General features: G+C 43.4%; 1 long non-coding RNA gene across 2 annotated transcripts; it reads right to left on the minus strand.

Moving 5' to 3' along the window:
* Positions 1–9321: 9321 nt before the first annotated feature.
* LOC143443451 (uncharacterized) lies at positions 9322–24006 on the minus strand. 2 transcript variants are annotated; one of them, XR_013112438.1, is made up of 5 exons: positions 23870–24006; positions 23706–23790; positions 23044–23135; positions 16289–16355; positions 9322–13330 (listed from the first exon to the last, which is right to left on the minus strand). It is a non-coding gene; the product is annotated as an uncharacterized LOC143443451 (long non-coding RNA). The 2 variants fall into 2 exon arrangements; XR_013112439.1 differs by lacking the exon at positions 23044–23135.
* Positions 24007–25013: the final 1007 nt, after the last annotated feature.

A 25013-nucleotide genomic window follows, 5' to 3' on the forward strand; every position in this document is an offset into this window, starting at 1 on the left:
GCACAGCTCGTTCATGCCAACCCCCATGCTGTTTACTTATCATAAGTGTTCAGATTTTTCTCTCCCAGCAACAGGACAAATTCTATTTATTGATAACACCTGAGCCTGCACAGATACACGAAGTACCGATCCAAGGTAGCTACTTAAATTAAAATTGATGTGAAGTCAGAACTTCAGTTCCTTAACTGCACTAACCACATTTCTGATTCTCGGTAAGCTACTGGCTACTGTGTTAACTAGTATTGTGCTAGTCAGTATTTTCCTCCATCTTGAAAGCTAATAGTGCTGATTGAGACCATGACCACAGTAAAAAACCAGTAGGACTTCATCCAACACACACACGTATTTCTAGTTCAGGTTCTAGTTGAATACACCTTGTGTATTGGCCTGGCTAATTTACTGTCAACTTGGTTAGTTATTTACAAAAATAACTGAACTGAGAAAAATGTGTCCATCAGATCACCTGTAAGCAAGCCTAATCACGATTCTCTGGAAAGACCAGCTCACGGAGAGTGGAGTCACCTCCGGTCAGGTGGTCCTAGGGTGTAAGAAAGCAAGCTGAGCAAGCCAGTAAGCAGCACTCCTCCATGGCCTCCGCTTCAGCTCCTGCCTTGAGTTACTGTCCTGATTGTCTCTCCTGTTGCTTTTGTTTTTGGTGCTTTATCACAGCAATGAGAACCTTCACTGAGGCATTCGCTTAACTACATTGGTAGGTCCCAGATCAATGCTGACTTCTTTTCCTTCTCTTTGACTTAAACAGAAAAAGTGTTTGTTGAAGGAAAGCAGTAAGTTAGGTGAGAGGAAGTTTCAGAGGAACGATAGTGCTTGGAAAATCAGAGACTTTTCTGTTCTCTTTTTGCATGGGTCTTCTCACCCGGTTCATAACTGTGTTAATCCCAAATACTGGATTCTCAAAGAAGAATCTTTAGAAGCAAGAAATATCGTAGGGGCTGGAAAGGTGGTCTGGTGGGTAAGAACACTTGCCACTCCTTAAGAGGACCTGATTTCATTTCCCAGCAGCTCAAAGCCAACACTCTGTAACTTCAGTTCAAGGAGATCTAATTCCCTCTGCAGGCACTGAACTTACATGGTTGAGTGTATACACTTAAGAAATTAAATAAAATGAAACTTAAGGATTATAGGCTTAAATATGAAATGTTCTCTATAGGCTCATGTGTGATTACTTGATCCCTTATCTGGTCTCAGTAGTTGGGAATTCAGATTTTTCTCTTCTAGTAACAGAACAAATTTTATTTATTGATAACTGAGCCTGCACGGATACACAAAGTACCGATCATATATAGGTACTTAAATTAAAATTTCTGGACACTGTAGGATATGTAGCTTCACTGGAGGAGCAGGTCCCAAAGGTGAACCTCTGAAAGTTACAGCTGGTTCCCAATCCTTTCCTTGATCTCAGATTCTTACCCACTATGAAGGAAGATTTTTCTTCATTTCAGCTTCTGCCACAGCCATGTTCTTCCTAGGAACAGGAATTTGGATGGACCCCCGAAACCATCAGCAGATGGTTGTTTCTGGCAAGCATTTTGTTACAGTGATGAACAAAGTAACAGATACAGGGGGGAGGGGAACACTGGGGCTCCAGAATAGCGACAGATAATATCTCAATGATTTTTGCATTTTAAAAAACCATAATGCCAGGCGGTGGTGACGCACGCCTTTGATCCCAGCACTTGGGAGGCAGAGGCAGGCGGATTTCTGAGTTCGATGCCAGCCTGGTCTACAGAGTGAGTTCCAGGACAGCCAGGGCTACACAGAGAAACCCTGTCTCGAAAAACCAAAACCAAACCAAACCAAACCAACCAAACAAACAAACAAACAAACAAAAAAAAAAAACCAAGAAATTTATATATATTGGAAAGTCCTTTGTAGTGTTGAATGGACTCCTGGGACTGCGTTCTGTTCAGCATGGAGAATCTTTTCTTTGCAGTTATTCTGGAATTTGCTTTGATCCTCCCCTCTACTCTAAATGTGACTCTCTGTGGTGTGTAAATAAACATTAACTAAATTCGTAAAGAAGAGCTAAGAGTGCAGGTGCATGCCTAAGACCCTGCATTTTATCCCGAACCAGGCCAAGTGAAAGGAGCGGCGTGTGGTGGTTAATACTGGCGGTCAGCTTGACAAGATCTAGAATCTCTAGAAGCCTCTAAGCATGCCAGTAAGGGAGTCTCTAGATTAGGTTATTTGATATGGGAAGACCCCTCCCCCGATGTAAGTGGGCACCATACCATGACCTATGCCCCAGACTGAATAACAAGGAAACAGCAGCTGATCAGCAGCAGCGCTGTCTGTCCCCCTGCCTCTGGACTGTGGCTGCAGTGTGACACTTCACACTCCTGCTGCCATGACTTTATTCCTACTCAATGCCTGTTCATTTCATTCTTGAGCCAAAACACACCATTCCTTGCATTGCTCTGGTCAATACTTGGTTGCAACGACAAGGCAATTAATTAATATGGGGGCAGAGCTTTATATCTTTTGACTGAAAATACATATTAATTTTAAGAAAACTAGAAAACAAAAAAATCTTTGGAAATCCCAAGACCTGGGATGGGGGGAGGGGGGGTTTAGAACAGCTTTGGGATGAAATTTTTTAGTTATTCCTATATAGACACCTCCATTTGCATTTTTACCAAAGAGAGATTTCATTGTATTTACTACTTTATTTTATTGTTGAGAAAGGATCTCAAGTATCCCAGGCTGGACCCAAACTCATTATGTAGCCAAAGATGAACTTAACTCCTGATCTTCCTGTGTCTACATCCCAGTGCTGGTACTGCTGGTATTCCAGATATATACCACCACAACAGACTCCACATGGTACCCAGGGTTTTGTGCATTCTACCAACAGAGCTACCTCCCAACTCCACTATTTTATGAACTCATTCTGTCATTCAGTAACAACAACAAAAAGAGAGAAAACGTTATTCTTTTTAAATAACTCCTTTGCCCTGGGGAGAAGTTTCAGGGAGTAAAGCATGTCCTATACAAGATTGAGGACCAGATTCTGGGTACCCACAACCCACATATAGCTGCATGCCGTAGTTGTGTCTGTAATCCTGGCACTTCTACAGAGAGACTGGAGGCAGAACTAGGAGACTACCTAGAAGCTCTCGAGACAGTGAGCCTGGTGCACTCAGTGGCTAACCACAAGACCTACTGCCTCAAGCAAGTCAGAAGGTAAGGATTGACACCCAGGGTTGTGCCCTGGATCTACATGTGCCATGGACATGTACCTACCCTCACTCACACAGGTGAGCACACACAGCACACACAATGTTTTAAAATAGAAAGAAAATGTCCTGGTGTTTTTTCAGACACAGCTAGCCTTAGATGGGAAGGGGGACCTGCAGGTCTACACAGTGCAGGTCTACACAGTGCAGGCCTACACAGTGCAGGTCTACACAGTGCAAGTATACATAGGGTTTTTTCATGGTTAATGATCGGTGCAGTAGTGCCCAGTTCACTGAGGGGGATGCCACCTCTGGACAGGGGATTCTGCAGTGTCTAAGAAAACAACCTGAGCACACCTTGGAAAGCAAGCCAGCAAGTAGCCTTCCCCTGAGGCTTCAGTTCCTGCCCTGAATTCTTGCCCTGGCAGCCCTCAACAGTGGACTCTGCTGGTGAATTTTAAGAGGACATAGACCCTTTCCTTCTCAAGTTCCTTCCAGTCATGACCTTTAGCACAGCAAGAAAAAGCAAACTGGGACATAAAAGAGCAGACTGATTTAGGAGAAGGACTGAGGAGCTGAAGGGGTTTGCACTCCATAGGAAGAGAAACAGTAGCAACCAGCCAAACGCCCCAGAGCTCCTAGGGACTAAACCGCCAACCAAAAAGTACACATGGAGGGACCCATGGCTCCAGCTGGATACGAAGCAGAGGATGGCCTTATCTGGCTTAAATGGGAGGGGAGCCCCTTGGTCCTGTGGAGGCTCAAAGATCCAGAGTAAGGGAATGCTAGGGTACTGAGGTGGGAGTGGGTGGGTGAGTGAGGGAGCATCCTCATAGAGGAAGGGGGAAGGGGGGGATGGGACTTTGTGGAGGGAAACTGGGAAGGGGGATATCGTTTGAAATGTAAATAAATAAAATAACCAATAAAGAAAAAAGGACAAAAAAAAATCTCTAAATTCCATCTTTCAAATTTGAAAAATATTTTTAAAAATTTACTTTCTGCCAGGCAGTGGTGGTGCACACCTTTAATCCCAGCACTTGGGAGGCAGAGGCAGGTGGATTTCTGAGTTCGAGGCCAGCCTCGTCTACAGAGTGAGTTCCAGGACAGCCAGGGCTACACAGAGAAACCCTGTCTCGAAAAACCAAAAAAAAAAAAATTACTTTTTTAAAAAATATTTTTATGCAAAATATATTTTGAGATAAGGGTAAGAAAGACCCTGATTGTGGTTTCAAAGACGAGTCAGCAAGGTTTTCACGGAGCTGGCCGTCAGGGCCCGGCTTTGTTATAGTTCACAGCTAGTGGGGAAGGGCAACCAGACAAAATGCACTACTAAGAAATACTGAATCATGAAAAAATTGTTCCTCTTCAATATTTCACAAAATCAATTTTCATCATATTCATTTCTGGAAATTACTGCTAAGACCAGCTTCAGAAGTGAATGAGAGCATACTGTCTAGTGGTCTGTATCCACGATGTGAATGCTTTCTGCTCTTTGTGTCCACGGTATGGTCTGGGAAATACTGACATCTGCCAGCAGGATGAATGATATTTGATTGCATCATGACCTACTCTCTAGGATCAGTGAGCAGTGCAGAAAATGGCATGCTTCTTTTATGCCAACCTGCCCCCGCTTTCTGCCCCATGAATGTTTACAGAGGTTAGCCCGTGTACAGCAGCCAAGCTCTCCCAGTACCGCCTTCACTAATTTTCAGGCTAGCATGGTTCTAATCTGGCTACCAAGCAAATGCTACTCCCTGCTAGAGCTCTGGTGAGGAAGTCCCTGTGTCTGGTACTCAGCCCCAGGGGTATTTGTGCCCTGTAGACATGCTCCTTTGGGTTTTATTGGTTGGGTTCATTTTCTTTCTGTAATCTGGATGTCTTAGTTTCCAGACCTCTTATTTGTGTGCTTTGCCAGGTAGAGCAGGAAGGGTGCTGACACTGTAACCTTGAAGTAATTCCTTCAATGCCTCCCAGCCTCAACTTCCTTATCTATAAAATGGGTAACTTAGAAGAGATGAGTTGTAAGTTTGTTCCCACCAACTCTGAATGACAGGGATGTCAGTGCTTCTTAAGTAACATGAGATGCCGCAGAATGGAATCGGTGTGGGAAGTTGCATTCTCCCTGCTTCTGAAAGCTTTGAGTTCGAATCATGACCTCCTCATTAAAGGAACGTATCAAAGTTGCTGGGATTGGGGGAGGTGTTTGTTTCTAATAACAGCTACCATTTACAGAGTGCTTAAAATATGTAATGTGGTCTGTTTTAAATATGTGACTATCTCTGACTAGAGAGAGATGGCTCAAGAGTTAAGAGCAGTTACTGTGCTTGAAGAGGGTTTGATTCCTGGCACTGATATCAGGGGACTCAAAGGTTCAGGAAATCTGATGTTCTCTGGCCTCTTCAGGCATCTACATGCGTGTTATGTATAAACTGATGAAGACACCACACACATACATACACACATGCACACACTGTAATCCAAATAACCACAAAAGTTAGGTAAATACTAAGGGGCCAGAGAGGATCTCCCATGGAAGGGGGAATAGAATATAGTATTATGGACAGACGAAGGGAAACTAGAATAGGAACATTAAATGGGGGTGGGGGGGGAGAAAAGGGAGAAGAGAGAATTTGGGTCGGGACAACTAACACTAAAGGCCATTTGAAAGACCATACGTAAACCTACTATTGTAGAAACTTCCTAACATATATGAAAGGAGTCTAAATGGAGTCACCAAATAATAGGGGAGACAATGTCCCAACCAGATATCTTCAACCACAAACCTGCAGTGCTAGGACTGAGTTATATCTTGTTGCGTCATTGGCCAAAGGGACCCTATGGGAACACCCAAACACCATAGGCCATTGTCCAGGCTACCGGCCACTGTCTACAACGTGACAGTAAGGCCCCATTGCCGAAGACAACACTTACATCCTTCCACATAAAAAAGCTCAGCTGGTGCCCTGCCAGAAGCTTCGTGACTGACGAGCAGTCATGGCACTAGAAGGCACCCTGCATGTTACCTGAGGAGAAACGTATTCATCAATGTCACCCAGCTACAGGCCCTGCAGCTGACAGCTTGTAAGATATACTGGTATAGTGGTGGCACAAGTGTTACAGGAGCTGCCAATCACTTTCTGCTTAGATTTAAGGCCCAGCCCATGACAGGAAACCCATACTTGGCACTGCTAAATAGACAAGAACCAGAGACTAGCTAGGCCATGACTCTGGTGGAAAACCTACTACTATTATTTTGCTAAAGAAAAAGCTGCAGAAGTTAGATGGATTATAAGACAAGTCGTTGAGGGATTTGGTGCAGGCAGCTGAGAAAGTGTTCTGTAACAGAGAGAGTGAAGAAGAAAAAGAAAAGAGAAAGCAGAAAGAGCAGGAAGCTAGGGAATTGGAGAAAGAAAGGAGATAGGAAAAGAATTTGACTAGAATTTTGGCCACAGTAGTTAGAAAAGTCGAGAGCCAGGTGAGAAAGTGCCAGGCATCTGAAGAGGCCTTTAAACAGGGATCAGTGTGCTTATTACAAAGAGAAACGCACTGGGCGAGAGGGTGCCTGAAGAAAAAGGGGGATAGGCCCCACCAAGCCCAAGAGGAAGCCCCAGACCACAAAATGCTGGCTTTGGGTGAAGACAGTGACTAGGGAGGATGGGGCTCTGACCCCCTCCCCAAGCCTAGGGTAACCCTGAGAGTAGGGGAAGCCCACCCAGTTCTTGGTGGATACTGGGGCTCAGCATTCAGTCCTTCTACAAACTATGGGCCCATTGTCTAATAAGAGGTCGTGGGTCCAGGGAGCTACTGGCAATAAGCAATATTCATGGACCACCCAAAGGACAGTGGACCTTGGCATGGGCCGGGTGTCCCACGCATTCTTAGTCATTCCAGAGTGCCCCTACCCTCTCCTGGGCAGGGACCTGCTTGCAAAGATTGGAGCTCAGATTCATTTTCTTCCAGAAGGCCCCCAGGTAAAAGACAGACAAGGAAATGTGTGCCATGTGTTGACTGTGAAACTCGAGGATGAATACCGCCTCTTTGATCACCCAAAAGATAATCCCGGAGATATGGACTGGTGGTTAAACCAGTTCCCCCAGGCATGGGCAGAAACCACAGGCATGGGTGAGGCTAGAAACCAGCTGGTGGTCTATGTAGAGCTGAAAGCCACGGCCACTCCAGTAGCAGTCTGTCAATACCCAGTGAGTAAAGAAGCCCGAGATGGAATCAGACCTCATATCCTCAGGTTGCTAGATCTGGGAATACTTAAAAGGTGTCAGTCAGCATGGAACACACCTCTGCTTCCAGGACGAAAGCCTGGCACCAATGACTACCGACTACAGTGCAAGATCTCTGTGAGGTAAACAAACAGGTGACGGACTTATATCCCACAGTACCAAACCCATATAATTTGTTGAGTTCTCTTCCCCCAGAAAGTACTTGGTACACTGTACTGGATCTTAAAGATGCCTTCTTCTGCCTCCGACTAAGTCTGAGAAGTCAACCCATCTTCACTTTCAAATGGAAGGACCCGGGGTCAGGAATATCTGGACAATTAACATGGACTCGGCTTCCACAGGGGTTCAAAAGCTCCCCTACCATCTTCAATGAAGCTCTACACCAGGACCTCGCTCTGTTCAGAGCAGAAAACCCCCAGGTAACCCTTCTTCAGTTTGTGGATGACATCCTTCTGGCTGCCCCTAACAGAGACACATGCTTTGATAGAACTCATCAGTTACTAACTGAACTGGAAAAACTGGGTTACAGAGCCTCTCCAAGAAGGCCCTGATCTACAGAAAACAGGTCAGTTACTTGTGGTATCTGCTCAAAGATGGAAAGCGATGGCTGTCAGAGGCGAGAAAAAGGACTGTGTTTCATATCTCCCTTCCCTCAAATGCCAAACAAGTAAGGGAATTCCTGGGGACAGCAGGATTCTGTCGATTATGGATCCCGGGTTTGCCGAGATGGTGGCACCCCCTCTATCCGTTGACCAAAAGTGATAGGCCGTTTGAGCGGGGAGAAAAAGAGCAGGCTGCTTTTGTCTCCATCAAGATGGCTTTAATGTCAGCCCCTGCCCTGGGACTTCCTGACGTGTCCAAGCCCTTCCACTTGTACATGGCAGAAAATGGAGTGGTAGCAAAAGGGGTCTTAATGCAGAAGCTGGGGCCCTGGAAAAGACCAGTGGCATACCTCTGGAAGAAAGTAGACTCTATAGCAGCTGGGTGGCCTGCTTGCCTGCAAATCATAGCAGCAGCGGTGACTCTAGTCAAAGATGCTAACAAGCTAACCCTGGGGCAAGATTTGATGGTGACCGCTCCCGTGCATTAGAGAGCATGGTCCGCCAGCCATGCCCGAATGACTCACTACCAGACTTTGTTACTAAATTCAGACAGGATCAGTTTCACTCCGGCCACTGGGTTGTACCCAGCCACCTTGCTACCGGACTCGGAATATCGGAGCACCGACCCATGACTGCCAGCAAGTGCTTTCGGAGACACACGGCTGGTGAAAGGACTTGAGCGATCAGCCTCTGGTGGATGCTGAGGTAACCTGGTATACTGATGGTAGCAGCTACCTCAAAAATGGGAAAGGAAGGCCGGGGCCTCAGTGGTAGATGGACAAAAGATAATATGGGCACAGGCACTACCGGAAGGTACCTCTGCCCAGAGGGCTGAGCTGATAGTGCTAACAAAAGCCCTAGAATTGGGAAAAGATAAGAAGGTTAATATTTACACAGATAGTAGATATGCCTTCGCTACGGCCCGAGTCCATGGGGTTATCTACCAGCAGCGAGGCCTCCTCATGTCAGCTGGAAAAGAAATGATAACTAGCCGAGTTCAAATGGACCAGACGATAAAATGGGCTTTTGTGGTACTAAATTCTACTAACCCAGAGACCACTCAGACTTGCTGGCTCTGTTATGATGTAGCCCTTCCTTATGAAGCTGTGGGACTTATAGGTAATTACTCAACCTCTAACTCACCCGCAAGCTGCTGCTGGACCTCTCAAGGTGCTAAGATTACGCGAACAGCGGTCTCTGGATGACGGCTCTGCCTGGGAAAGGTCCCACATATGCAGTCTCACCTGTGTAACACCACCATCCAGGTAACACCAGAAGACAGTGTTGTTTGAAATCTTTTTTAATATTGTCCAAGAAGCAATTAACTGTCCTTGTGAACTCTGTATATAAACCACCCTTTGCCTCAGTTCGGGGTTCCTTCTCGCCTGCAAGCACAAGGGCCCCGGTGCACTGGCCACTATAAATTCATCAATTCATCAATAAACCTCATGCGATTGCAGTGAGTCCCATCTGTGAGTATCTCTGGGGGAGAGCTTCCTGTGGTTTTGGATCTTTAGAGTTCAACAAGTTAAGAGCAATAAGGGAGGGTGGGAGAGACTCTGCAGTTAAGAATACTTGTAACATTTCCCAAGGGCCTGAGTTCAGTTCCCAGTACCCAGAGCAGGCAGCTTATAACTGCCTGCAACTCCAGTTCCTTGAGATGGGACACTCTCTTCCAGCCTCTGTGCCTACATACACATGTGATTCACTTACACACATACACAAATAAAATAAATCTGTTTTTAAAAGATAAGAAAAGTAAGATTTTCATCTCATCTCTTTCTTCACTTTCCTCTGAATTTCTGATGCTCATCATCCTTGCTTTCTGGAGAACTTTTTATGGAATTTACTAGGCATGACTATTGATGGGTTTTTGCTTGTTTGTTTTAAAGAAAGTCTTTATTTCTCTACTTTTTTTCTTTAAACAAGAACACAAGTAGCTCAGTGTTGAGACCCAAGCTGCCCCATGTTGGGCGCCAAAAAATGTTGCAGCCCTCTCCACTCTGTGCTTGGCAGCCACTGTATCCTGGCCCAAGCTGCCGCTCCAGTCCGAGGGTCAGGGTTCAGCAAGAGAGAGAGTGAGGATGGACTCGAAGAATGGAGACCAGACAGAGTGTGTTTCAATCCCGTTTATTCTTCAGTCTCTCTTCCTAGTCCAAGTCCCAAGTCTAGCTGTACTCTCTAAAGAGTCTCCCTAAAGAGTATATCTCTCTGCCATCTGCCTCTGCCTTTTATATGTCTCACTTCTAAGCCATGCCTCTAAGTTACACCTTTAATCATGCCCTTAGGTCTTGTCTCTAAATCTGATCTCTAGCTCACACTCTTAAGTCACACACCTTTAATCTCACACACCTGTAATCTCACACACCTTTAATCTCACACACCCAAGGAAAGTCCTGGGTATCCAAAGCAAGATGTTATCAGAGTGTTCTCAGCTGTTGTAGGCTATTGTAATACAAGTCTCATGTCAGGGTATATGGCTCAAGATGGCTGCAAAGCTGATAGCCGCTTTCTGCTAAAAGTCGGCCCCTAACAGCTCAGGCTAGCCTGGAACTTCATGTGACTGAGGCTGACTTTGAACTCTTAGAGTCTCCTGCCTCAACTTCCTTTACTCTCTGTTTTGCTTTGTCATTGTCATTTTGTTTTATTTTGTTTTCAGGCAGGGTTTCATGTATCCCAGGTTGGCCCTCAAACTCACTACGTAGTTGAGGATGACCTTTAACTTGCAGTCTGTCTGCTTCTACCTCCTAAGTGTTGTTACTATGAGCATGTACACCTATATCCAGTTTATGTGACACTGGGGACTAGAGATTCCTGCATGCTAGGCTAGCACTCTATCCATCAGGCTACCCACCCTGCCTACCTCCATCTCTTTAGAAGGATACTTCCACAGAGTACAGAATTCTTTGTTTATGTTATTTTCTTTAAGGACTTGGCTCTGCTTCCCTTCTGCCTGCTTAGCTTCTGAGTTGGTTGCAGTCTTTTCTTTGCTTTTCTGTGGGTGAGATGCTGTCCTCTATATCTTTCTTTCAAGATCTTTTTATTGCTTTTGGAAGATGTAGCATAGTTCAGTATAGCTGCTTTGCCTCTCTTCCTTCTAGAAGTTCCAAGGGATTTTTTTTTTTTTGTATAGGCACCATGAAGACCTGGTAACACTCCTGGAAATAAAAGTCACAAGGGTGACTGGGTCCCCATGACTGGGTCCCTCCTGGAGTTGTTAACTCTCGGATGTGTCCACATAGTCTCAGCAATTCCTCAATTATACCTCATGTTTTTCCTGTCAAAAGCCATTTCCCTCAAAGGTGGTATTTTGTTTTGCCTTTGTTTGTTTGTTTGTTTAGTTTAGTTTAGTTTAGTTTAGTTTGAGACAGGGTCTCATGTATTCCATGTTGACCTGTAATTCCTGATTCTCCTGCTTCCACCCAGGAAGTCCTGGGCTACAGAAGAAGCCACCATGTCTAGGCCCCCTCAAAGGTTTGTGTTCATTTCTTCTCCAATACTAGGTGATTCTCTGTGGGGAGCCAACAGAAAGTGGCTATCATCCTTGCAGCCATCTTGAGCCATATACCCTGACAAGAGACTTGTTTACAATAGCCTACAACACCTGAGCACACTCTGATAACATCTTGCTTTAGATATCCAGGATTTTCCCTTGGGTGTGTGAGACTTAAAGGTGTGTGACTTAAGGATGTGACTTAGAGATCAGATTTAGAGACAAGGCCTAAGGGCGTGACTTAGAGGCGTGGCTTAGAAGTTAAACATATAAAAGGCAAGAGGCAGCCAGAAGAGCACAGTACAACTTAAGGTACAACTTAGAACTAGGAATTAGGTTAGAGAGTACAATTATGAGTATGAATAGGCATTGAGGAAGAAGACACTTGGACTAGAGAACTCAGAAGAAATGATTATTAGGCACTTGGCACTTGGAGTAAGAAGTTGGAATTAGACATTAGGCATTTAGCACTTGGAAGAAGTAACTTAGAACTTGGAGGCACTAGGGACTAGGAACTAGGGACTAGGAACTCAAGACTTGGGATTTGGACTAGGAAGAGAGACTGAAGAATAAACGGGATTGAATCACACTCTGTCTGGTCTCCATTCTTCCAGTCTGTCCTCACTCTCTCTCTTGCTGAACCCTGACCCGCAGACCTGAGCAGCTTGGGGTAGTACGAGCCAGAACAATTTAGCCCCCAAGGCTTTTGGCAGTGCAGGTTCCAACATTAACAGAACGGTCTGAGACATTTTGGTCCCCAAACGTGGGGTAGTGCAGTTCTCAACATTTCTGGCCCTGAAGCATGGGGCAGCTCGGGCCTCGACAATTCTCTGTATCGGCCATTGTCTCTCAATGTGCATCTGTGTGGAGTGGACCCTAGGATGTGAACTGCTAAAGTAAAGTATTCATGGATATTGACGTTGCACAGAGGACTCCAATTGCTAACCCTAACAAGTGTTGTATAATGGCATTTGGGACTCTTCATGGTGCTGTAGGACTGTAATCCTGACCCTCAAGAGGCAGAGGCCAAAGTCATACAAGACAAGGCAAGGCTGAGATTCACAGAAAATTCCAGGCCGGCCAGAATAAGATAAACAAACAAATGGCCTTCTGAGGTACGCATGTGAATAATCATAGAATAAAAGTACCAAGATTTTATAAACTGAGACAAAGGAGCTGGAGAGATGGCTCTGTGGTTGATTAAAAAGCACTGGCTGTTCTTCCAGAGGACCCAGGTGAGATGTTCAGCACCCACAAGACTGTTCACAATCATTTGTAACTCCAATTCCAAAGAATCCCCCCAATCTCTTTTGGTGTCTGAGAGCACCAGGCATGTATATGGTACACAGATGTGCATGCAGGAAAAACACCCGTACACATAAAAATAAAACAAAAAATTTTAAAGGTGAGACAAAGTTGGATTCCCAGGCATCCCAGGATTTAAGGAGAGCTGTGGCAGCAGACTCCCTGAGTTTTGTTTTGTTTTTTTTTTTTTTTTTTTTTTTTTTGTTTTTTTGGTTTTTTTCCTCCCACATCTTAACAAGCCATCCCAGTACTACAAGCAGATTTGACAAAACAAAGGACCAAGAACAGCCTGTGTTCCCTCATCAAAAAACGGAGAAATATGGCCCAATAGCAGAAAGCCAGAGCAGCAGTATCTGCCCCGGGCTAATCCAGCACTGGCAGTGCACTGGATGTGCAGTGCCTCCTGACCCCTTCACTTGTGGCAGTGGGAGGCAGCACTCCAACACTCTCGTGGGTGACTTTGGCAAGGGCGTTCTTCCGAGCTGATCTTTCATTCCCTGCCTAGAAAAAACAGGAAGTACTCAGGAATTCTCACGGGCAGAGTCAGCTGTCAAAAGTGACACACACTCAAAGGTAATCAGTAGGATCTGGTGCAGTGCTCAGCTGGTTAGTCAGCATAGCAAGCGCGAAGCTGAACTGCAACGTTTACATGGCATCCATGCCCTCCAGTTTTGTCAAAGTTGTGTCAGCATGGGCCAGAGGGGCACTGCCTGTTAAAAATCAAGAAGTGGGACTGAGGGATGGGGGGGAAGGCAGAAGAATGGAGAGTGGGGGAGTGGGGGATGGGAAGGGGGAAAGAAGAAGAGAGCAAAGTCACAATAAGGTACCCAAAATGTTCAAGATACATAAAGAAAACCATCCAAGAACCAGGAAAACGATGTATAAAAAGATAAATCAGCCGGGCGGTGGTGGCACACGCCTTTAATCCCAGCACTTGGGAGGCAGAGGCAGGTGGATTTCTGAGTTCGAGGCCAGCCTGGTCTACAGAGTGAGTTCCAGGACAGTCAGGGCTATACAGAGAAACCCTGTCTCGAAAACAAAACAAAACAAAAAGCTGAAGAAAAATTATTGAAAGAAAGCAGAAGTCGATGTTACTTATAGGAAATACCACTGTGAGTGACAGCAGGTTTGTTTGTTTTTTCTCTGAAACTTTGGGGACTGAGGAAGTGGTATATGTTTTCCCCCAGAGAAGTCTCACACTAACCCAACACAGCTCAAATTTGTGGCAGTTCTTTTGCCTCAGTTGCCAGACCATTGGGATTACAGATGTGCTTTACCATGTCCAGCTCCCATAACATTTTTAAGTACAAAAGAAAAAAAAATCACCAAATAAAATCCTATGCCCAAATAAAGGTTTGTTTTTTTTTTTCCCGGTGATGAAATGGAAATCAAAACATCTCAGCTAAGAAAAGTCAGCCTCAGAAAACCTATCCAAAAAGTAACTAAACAACAGCCCGAGGCAGAAAGGAAATGAGAAAGGATGGAACTTTGGGACAGTAGGCAGGAAAGCACAGCTATGAAAAAACTGCATCATGCAATAGCACAAGCGGTGTGGCTTGGTTGGTAGATCACTTGCCTAATGTGCACCCAGCCCTGGATTCAATCCCTAACACTGAATGAGCCTGAAGTGTTGTTGGACATTGGCAATAGAAGGACCAGAGGTTCAAGGTTGTCTATGGCTACATAAATGTTTCAAGGCCAGTTTGGGATACGTGAGACTATATTTATAGAAAGAAAGGAAAGAAGGAAGGAAGGGAGGGAAGAAAGGAGGGAGGGAAACAGAGAGAGAGAGAGAGAGAGAGAGAGAGAGAGAGAGAGAGAGAGAGAGAGAGAGAGAGAAACAGACAGACTTTCTGAGTTTTGGTTTTTTTTTTTTTTTTGTCCTGAGTCAGGAGCCATCAGAGGACAAGCTAGTAACCAGCAGGTGATCTTCCTGAGATGGTCTGCTTTGGATTATAATCCACCACAGATTTTCTCCATAGGCCCAGGAGAAATTCATATTAGGAAAGATTCCTGCTATTAATATGCTTTTCCTGTTATTATTGCATAGCTAACAATCACCAGGTATTGACCCACCCTTTTGAGCAGATCTCTGCAGATCTACGAAGATGTACTGTCTACATAGACAAATAGATGACTTCTTAATTCTTAATGATGAACCTATAAGAATTCCTAAAATTATATCAGTGATTATTAAGTTCTTTTATATTGGTACTGCTATTATTAGATCCTTTTCTGATAGTCAAAATTGAAATGAGAACTCTGTCAGTCTCCCTTGTAACACCAGTTGATTGTTTCTAGATAGTAACCAGACTTTCTCCTACTCAGAGCACATTCCAAGAGTTTGTAAACCAATTAACCTAAGGTCACTAATAGGGAACTAACGATTTATTATAGGTGTTAGGACAGAAGATAAAATATTGATATACAAAACTTCACTAATAACTTAGCTATGGTTTTGAACTTTCAATGAACCTGTGGAGCTGTGACAGGTGATGGATGTTTAGCCAGATAATTACTCCTAATGGATATGCATGTAAACATTCTCTGTTGTAAACCTCTATTTTAATTTATGATTTGATTTTATGTGTGAACTTGTGCTGAACTTTTTACCATGTAATTATGTATTCTGAAAAGATGTATAAGCTTGGGGGACAAAGAACAGTCAGAGAACTGATCTGAGGAGAAGTTTTTAGACAGAACACATTTTAGACAGAACTGAACTCGATTTAGAAGTATAGTCATAGCATTTGGAGAAAAGGCATTGAGAGTAAGAGCATTATTGTGACATCAGAGCAGGAGAGCAAGATTAGAAGGAGAAAGCAGAGTGGAATAACTTAGATACTATAAGGTAACATAAAAAAACTAAGAGAGCAATGTGCAGAATGCAGAGGGAAAGAGGAAAAAGAAGCTGCAGAGAGAGCAGAAGAAGCAGGCAGGCTTCTCCTTACCATGGGACAGAACAGGTCCTTTCTTAATAACAAGACAGGCTTAGTCTTATTAAAAGGAACAAAGCTTTCTTCTTACAAACTTGGTTTTAATTCATTTAGCATTAAAACGGTTGAAGCTTTTTCTTTCTCTATGCAATAAAGATTGGAGCTCATTCTTCATCCAGAATGAGTGAGTTCTTTCTGCACTGGTCCTTGGTCTTTTGCTTCATATGTATATGTAAGTATGGATGTGTGTGTGTAAGTATGTAATTGTGAGAATGAATGCAAGCTGGGCCCAATTGGTTCGAATAGAAATGTGTAAATTCGCATGCATGAATCTATATATGAATTTATGAGTTTATACATATTTGCTTATGTAAAAGTTTTTCTTTCTGTTCATGTGATCCCTATGTGGTCTGAGCAGTTGGGAATTCAGATTTTTCTCTTCCAGTAACAGAACACATTCTATTTATTGGTAACACCTGAGCCTGCACAGATACACAAGTACGGGTCCTATGTAGCTACTTACTCTCTTCTCCTGGTTCAGTAGAAGTTTATTGCTCCAAACTTCCCCCTAGCCTGACAGGAAGAGGCACCTGGATAAAAGGGAAATGGCTTTAGCAAGTAATCCTTACTTAACCTCCCACTGTTTTAGGATGAGGTGCTAAGTGCCAGAGACTTGCAGTTTCTGGTCTCAGAGGAACACCGGAAGGCAGGACAGCTACGGTAGCAAAGTGACTTAGATAAGTAAACTTTTTATTATTATACAACAACCCCCCCCCATGCTTCTTTCCTCTCCGAAAGAAGAACCCAAAATAAAGAAGACCCCGCTGCTGGTCTCCCACCCCCGCTGCCCAGCAGTTTTGTTTATTTTTTTCTTTTTTTGTTTTTTTTTTATTGGATATTTTTACATTTCAGATGCCATCCCCTTTCCCCATTTCCCCTCCCTAGAAAACTCCTATCACATACTCCCTTCTCCTTTTTGCTTTTATACAATTATTTTTAATGTTAACAAATGGCTTTATAAATTTGGTAATGCTCCATATCAATCAGAAGTGTAACCTTATACCCAACCTAGATATATCAACTATCTTTGACTGGCGGAGACATGTGAACATCTGCCTCCATGTCTGGCCCCCCTCTCTCTTTCTCTCTCATCACCTAGCTCCTCCTCTCCTTCTCCTCCTCCTCTCCTTACTCCTCCTCTCCTTACTCCTCCCACCTTAGCTCCTCCTACATATCATCCTTCCTGTTAAAATAAAACTTTTCTCTCAAAATACAGTTAGAGCATAACTGTACTAATTTATGTCAGTGAGGTGCAAAATAGACCTAATACCCAGTCCATCATTTTGTTGACCAAGCAGAACCTCTGTCATCTCTCCTAAATAAAAGACTTAGTTCTGAACCTAGCTTTTTTTTTTTTTTCCCCTTGGCTTTAGAATGAATGTCAGCTGAAAACCATCCTCTCAAATCTTTTCTCTCAAAGTAAATAGCAAGGATTGGCTATGAGACTATAAGTTTTCAACCCCGTCAGAAATCCAGAATGACTGAGTTAACTGAAATTATGGGAAGCACAAAGCATAGCTTCTAAAACATAGCCAATTTATAGAGACCGCTGAACACCTGGATACTCCCTATACTACAGAACGTTGGAGCATCTGATCTTCAGCCTTCTGGCCCAGGGTCATCTGACAGACCTAGTGATGCAGAATTATTAAGGGCTGATTACTCTGTCTAGGCAGATATAATCAGTCGACTATTCTGCAAGTGTGTCCTTTTCTGGACAGTGATTTGTCTGTCGACCGAAAGAGGCAATTCTTGCCTAGTGGCTGACTCACAAAAATTGGAATAACTCCAAAGATGCTCAATTTCTTCTTAGAATCCAAGACAGGAAGCTGTCAGGAGCAGACAGGTCTCTAATAAAAATGAACATTAATACAGAAATGTTTGTAACATCAATTCTGTGGATTTCTGATGTTTTGAAAATCAAATATTTATGTAACGCAATCTGGACTGTTGTCTGTTAACTCCTCTCAGCTATTTCTAAAGAAAATATAGAAAACACGCTAACAATAAACTCAGAGCCATGAATTTTCTATAGGCCCTTAACTCACAGGCTAACCATCTCAAATAAGTTAAAAAAGTTAGAGAAGGACTGGGTCTAAGCCTTGTAGTCCTAAATGTGTTATACAGGCGCAATGCCTATGATAGTAACAATATTCATCTCACTTTTATATTAATAAGAAGCTTGTACCAATGAAAACCTTAAGTTTGAAATCAAAGTAAATTTTGTACCATTTAAGAAATTATAACTTCATCTTAATAACAATTATACATATTTCTACCAGTAGGTTATGGCTATGCAATAAATCCTAGCTAATCCTCCCTGTTCCACCAAAACCACTACTTTTCCCTAGAAAGACAGCTCAATATTAACCACCTCAGTCCCCAAGCCCAGGGAATAGGGGCGCTAACTCTTCATTAACTTCTTCAAGCTGATTATGGGTGTTGAGATATTAGAAGAGAGGTTGGGGGAAGAGTAAATTGATAAGCCTCTGACACTGTGTCTTCACTGCATCCAGCTGGAATTTCAGGACATCAGAGGTTCGAGCAGGTCTGCTCAGCTTGCCTGATGAGTAGATACACCAAGGCTGTGTATTCTGCAATATACAATTCTCAAAACAAATTTTAGTATCAAGATAATTGTTTGTTTGAATTCTGGAATCTAGTCTTCTGGCGTCCTGCCTCTGTCATGTCTAATTCATATAATTCTGGGAGTTTCTATGAGGGTGTGCTCCCACCATCCTCCCATTTTTGCCTTCCTGCTCTCAAATTTCCCAACATCAGGGAATCCAAACTTTCAGCACCTGGGCCCTCCACTTCCACTGATGCCTAACCCCTTACCCCGTTCCCCCCTCCAATTACTATGAGGGTGTGCTCCCACCATCCTCTCATTCCCACCTCCCTGCTCTTGCAATTCCCCAACACTAGAGAATCCAAACTTTCAGGTACCAAGGCTGTCTACTTCCACTGATGCCTGGCAAGGCCACCCTCAACTACCTATACAGGTGGAGCCATGAGTCCCTCCCTTTGTGTTCTCTGGCTGCAGATTTTAGAATGGCTACTCCAGCTTGTTTCTTAGGACCATTTGCTTGAAAAATTGTTTTCCAGCCTTTTACTCTAAGGTAGAGTCTGTCTTTGCACTGAGGTGGGTTTCCTGTATGCAGCAAAATGCTGGGTCCCGTTATGTATCCAGTCCATTAGCCTATGTCTTTTAATTGGGGAACTGAGTCCATTGATGTTAAGAGATATTAAGGAACGGTAATTGTTGTCTCTTGTTATTTTTGTTATTAGAGGTAAAGTTATCTTTGTGTGGCTATCTTCTTTTGGATTTGTTGGAAGAGGGTTACTTTCTTGCTCTTTCTAGGGTATAATTTCCCTCCTTGTATTGGACCTTTCCTGCTATTATCCTTTGTAATGCTGGGTTTGTGGAAAGATACTGTGTAAATTTGGTTTTGCCATGGAATATCATGATTTCTCCATCTATGGTAATTGAGAGTTTTGCTGGGTATAGTAGCCTGGGCTGGCATTTGTGTTCTCTTAGGGTCTGTATGACATTTGTCCAGCATCTTCTAGCTTTTATAGTATCTGGTGAGAAGTCTGGTGTAATTCTGATAGGTCTCCCTTTATATGTTACTTGGCCTTTCTTCCTTACTGCATTTAATATTCTTTCTTTGTTTTGTGCACTTGGTGTTTTAATTATTATGTGATGGGAGGTATTTCTTTTCTGGTCTAGTCTATTTGGCGTTCTATAGGCTTCTTGTATGCTTATGGGCATCTCTTTTTTAGATTAGGGAAGTTTTCTTCTATAATTTTGTTGAAGATATTTATTGGCCCTTTAAGTTAGGAATCTTCACTCTCATCTATACCTATTATCCTTAGGTTTGGTCTCCTCATTGTGTCCTGGATTTCCTGGATATTTTGTGTTAAGAACTTTTTGCATTTTGCATTTTCTTTGACAATTGTGTTGCTATTTTCTATGGTATCTTCTGCACCTGAGATTCTTTCTTCTATCTCTTGTATTCTGTTGGTGATGCTTGTGTCTATGACTCCTGGTTCTTTCCCAGGTTTTCTATCTCCAGCGTAGTCTCCCTTTGTGATTTCTTGATTGTTTCTACTTCCATTTTTATGACCTGCATGTTTTTTTTTCAATTCCTTCACCTGTTTGGTTGTGTTCTCTTGTAATTCTTTAAGGGATTTTTGTGTTTCCTCTTTAAGGGCTTCTACCTGTTTCTCCTCAAATTCTTTGAGAATGTTATTTATGTCCTTCTTAAAGTCCTCTATCATCATCATTAGAAGTGATTTTAAATCTGAGTCTTGCTTTCCTGGTGATATTGGGAATTCAGGACTTTCTAGTGTGGGAGAACTAGGTTCTAATGATGCCAAGTACCCTGGGTTACTGACGCTTATGTTCTTGCACTTGCCTTTTGCCATCTGTATCTCCTTAGTGCTACCTGCCCTGTCCCTGACTGAAGCCTGTCTTTCCTATTATCTTGGTTGTATCAGAACTTTGTGGGGTGGGTGTAACTACTGGGGTAAGCGCTGGGGCCCAAAATCTGCTCAGTGCTCAAGTGCAGACAGGATGCTGCCCAGGTTAGAGCTCTGGGGGCCCTGTTTCCTCTGAGTTCTTAGAGACTGGGGGCAGAGCTGCCGCTCAAGATCTGCTCAGTGCTCTGGCCCAGACCAAAGGGAATCAGTGCTCCAGGCAGGGAGCAACTTCCTGGGTCCTTGTGGGTCCCAGTTACTCCCTGTTTGGGGCAGGCCTTGCTGTCTGCTTACCTAAGATACTGCACCTAAGTTAGAGCACCTGGGATTCCCCGCTTCCTCTGGGTTCTTAGAGATTGGGGACAGAGCTGCCATCCAAGATCTGCTCCAGTTTTGTTTAGTTTTGTTCTCCTCTGTTTTGTTTGTTTTTCTCTAGCTGGGGTCTCTCTGTGTAGCCCTGTCTGCCTTGGGACTCAGTAGACCAGGCTGGCTTGGAACTCAGAGATCCACCTGCCTCTCCTCCCTGAGTGCTGGGATTAAAGACATGCATCACCATGCTCAGTTCTTTTTGAGTCTTTTAAGTTTCTAAAACGTTAATAATTATTTTAACACTGATGCTATTCTAGGTTATGTAGAAGTGATGGAAACAGTTATGTGTAAACAGAGTGAATCATGATTAAAGGGAGGTGTATTAGCTAACTTTGACTGCCAACTCGATTGCACATGTGTGTTGGTGTCCCCAGAGGTCAAAAGGACATGTCAGGTTCTCCTGGAGCTAGAATTACAGGCAATTGTTAACCATCCAAAGTGGATGCTGGCAACCAAACTTCAGTCCTCTGCATAAGCAATAAGTGCTCTAACCCACTGAGCCATTTTTTTCCAGCCCCAAACACTTGTTTCATGTTAGATGTTTGGTTGTACAAACAAGAAAAACAACCAGTACAGATAGTGAGGTTTATATATTTGTCTTGAACTAGTAAAATGATGACATTAGTGGACCATGATAGAATCACATAATGTGAACCTAGGAACCCCAATTAATAATAACAAGAACACGAAGAGATACTTTAATATTTACCGCTGAAGGGGAGAGAGTTATTTTTAATGGGTACAAAGTTGCTAATTGGCTGACATAAAGATTCTAGAAATAGATCCTAGTTACAGTTGCGTAAGTAACCTACAAGGATGGTACAAAAAAGAAACTAAATGAAAAAAAAAATAGAACACAGAAAACAAAAGAAAAATGGCATATTTAAGCTGAGTGCATCAGGAATTACATTAAATAGAAATGTTCATTATAAATACTGCAATGAGAAGATTAAACTGGCAAAGTGTATTTAAAATTACAACCAAACTACATGAGGGACTATAGTGTGCTCATTGTAAATATGATAAGGACATATTAAATGTAAAAGCATGTAAAAGGCTATATCATGCAAACATTGATCATAAGAAATCAACAAGCTCTGGTTGATACTACGTGAAGAAACCTTGGAGCCAAGAAAATTATTAGAGACACAGATGGGCTGTTTTTTAGGAAGAGGTCAATCAACTGAGAAGCATAGGAATTTAAAACAGGTAAGTACTAGACAAAAAGCACGAAATGAAAAAACTGATAGAACTAGGAAGAAAGATCAATTACATTTATAATTCTCAACCTGTCAGTAATTTATAGACCAACTAGATAGAAAACTCGTAGAGATGTAGAGGTCAAAATCATGGGCAAGGAGAGGGTGGGAAAAGTGCCTGCCACCTAAGCATACAACCCAAGTTTGCATCCTCAGGACTCAGGTAAAGAGCGAGGGATGGCAGTGTGCCCCTGTTCCTCCAGCCCCAGGGTAAGGTATGGAGCCAGGCACCCGAGCCTAGCCAAATCAGTGAGCTTCGGTTCATTGAAAGATCATGTCTCTAAAAAAGAGTGGGCGGTGAGGAACTGGAAAGATGACTCAATGGTTAAGAGAACACGTTGCCCCATATAAGAACCTGGGTTCAATTCCCAGCACCCACATCTTAACGCACAGCCATCCATTACTCCATTTCCAGAGGATTTGATTCCCTCTTCTGACTCCCACTGGTACCTGGCATGCATGTGACACACAGACATACATGCAGACCAAACATTTTTCCATATAAAATAAATAAATCTAAACTAAATAAATAAGCAAATGTGGAGAGCAATTGAGGAAGGACACTCAACACTGGCTTCTAGCCCCTGTGCATACATCAGCAAAGTGTGAGTGCACCCACAGGTGCAAGCACTTATACTAACAATCAGGACCTCTTTAAGTGATTTCTTTAAAATGCATGGAAATAGGGCTGGAAAGATGGCTCGGTGGGCCTGTCTCTGAGCTTGATGACAACTCAAGTTCAGTTGCTTGACCCACAAGTAAAAGGAGAATTTACTTACAAGGTTAACTTGGGTGCCTCAAGGTGTGTGTGTGTGTGTGTGTGTGTGTGTGTGTGTGTGTATGTGTATGTGTGTCTAGGTATGTGCACATGAGTGCAGGTGCTCCCAAAAGCCAGAAGAGGGCATCAGATTCCGTGGAGTTGAAGTTACAAGTGGTTGTGAGTCCCCTGATATGGGTGATGGAAACTGAACTCAGGTCCTCTATAAGAGAAGTATGCATTCTAAACCTCAGAGACATCACTCCAGTCCTCAAATTGTTTTAAAAAATGGGCTTGAGGAAGAGAAGAATGACCACTCTTTATGTCCTAACTGTTGTATCAAAAGCCTCTTACCTGTGTTTTCCATGTTGTCTGGTTTAATTTTTCCAGGGATTGAGTGTGTGCTACAGTTAATTTCTTCATCCTCTCCTCTCTTCCCCATTTTCCTATCAAATAATCAACAGGCTATTTGGTGCAAGAGTATTTAAGTACAAAGATTTGATTGTTGTGCTGCAGCTCATGACAGATCTTCCCATTTGTCCTGAGGGCAATTCACTAGTTTCTGTTGCTATGATAAAACATCACAGCCAAAGGCGACCTCAGGAAGAGAGCGTTTAGTTTGGCTCACAGTTCCAGATAAGAGTTCATCATCTTTCATGGGCATAGACAGTAGCAAGCAGAAGGAATGGCAGCAGGAGCCGGAAGCTGACAGACTATATCTTTAACAGCAAGCATGAAGCAGAGAGAAACGAATGACAAGTGTCTGTCCCCAGCGGTATACTTCCTCCAACAAGGCTGCACCACCTCCCCGAAGTGTGTCATTTTACCAGCCTGATGGTGTAAATTGTTTGTCGCATGAAGTCATTCCAAAGTTATTACACAATCTGATGCCTTAACAAACACCCTCTCATTTTCTGTGGGCGCACTTGGATGGGTATAATTAATCATTGCTCACTGGGCTGTGAATCAGCTGGGGAAGAGTCTGTTGGTGAGGTCACTCACATGGTTAAGCTTACCCTCAGTTCCTCCGGAGGCCACGCTTTTTTCTGCACCACAGAAAAGGTCTTCTCTGTAGGGCACTAGAGATGGCAGCTGGCTTCCCTGGGGATGAGCAAACAGGAAGGGGTGAGCAAGACAGCCGACACCCTGTTTTTACCACCTCATCTCAGAAGTGACTCACCTGCTGGAATGTCAGTTGCTGGAAGCCAGTGCTCGATCCAGGCCACAGTGCAGGTGAGAGAATCGGACAAGAGCAAGAATGAAGTCAGGCAGGTCACTGTGCCTTTCTCAATGCTGTCTGCTTTCTGACCCCGAGGCTTCACATTGCAGTCATGCGCAGAGCACACAGCCTCCCAAAGTCTCCCAAAGTCTTACTGGATTGTAGGAGAGTAACTGAACCCTATTCATAGTTGGGAAATACACTCATCTTTTCTTATTGATTTGAACAAGAAGAAAAGGGTCTTCACTATGAAAGGAAGCTACAGGAGTTCACGCCTGTATGCAAGCTATATGAATAAAATTCTAGAAATAAAAATATAATCAAGGGTTTTTTTCTGGCTTTTATTTTGAATAGCCTGTTACTTTTTGGAGAATTTAATAGCCAGATTTTACATATTGTCATTCAATTTCATTTCCATATTTGATTTGGATGTCAAGTAAACCAGGGGACAAAAAAGTAACTTATGCAACTTAAATGTCAGTCAGCTCACCCACGTCATTCTGCTTACAGCTGAGGTGGTGGCGGCACTAAGTAATATGGATCATTTGTATTTTGTGTCACAACTCCACTCCTGACTGCAGTCATCCAATGAGATACAATCAACAAAAACACATTGTTGCATGGAAAGAGAAGTCTCCTCATCCAGCCATCTACAGAGCACTGGTCTCATTGTCCTGTACAGCGAAGGAAAGGTGACAGAAACTGCCACAGCTTGAGTCCTCTTGCTCTCTAAGCTCCCTCTTTGTGACCCACATTTTCTCAGACATAAACACCACACGGTCAACTCCTGTGTCACTGAGGCCGGCCAAGAGTCTCCAACATCCAGTTCTCTTTTTTAAAAGATCTCTCTCATTGTTACATGTGGGTATGTGAATTCGTAGTGTGTGTGCACGCACATAAGCACATGCATGCTTCTGTGTGCCCTTGAGTGTAGGTGTCCACAGAGGGCATTAGATCCCCTGGAGCTGGAGCTACACATGGCTGTGAGCATCCTTGATATAGGTGCTTTGGAACTGAACCCTGGTCCTCTGCAAGAGGTGTACATGCTCTAAACAGATTGTTAAGCCATCTCTACAGACCCTTCCACAGCTGTTTCCTTGAGAAG

This window comes from Arvicanthis niloticus, chromosome 9 (assembly GCF_011762505.2).
Source record: "Arvicanthis niloticus isolate mArvNil1 chromosome 9, mArvNil1.pat.X, whole genome shotgun sequence".
Taxonomy (NCBI): Eukaryota; Metazoa; Chordata; class Mammalia; order Rodentia; family Muridae; genus Arvicanthis; species Arvicanthis niloticus.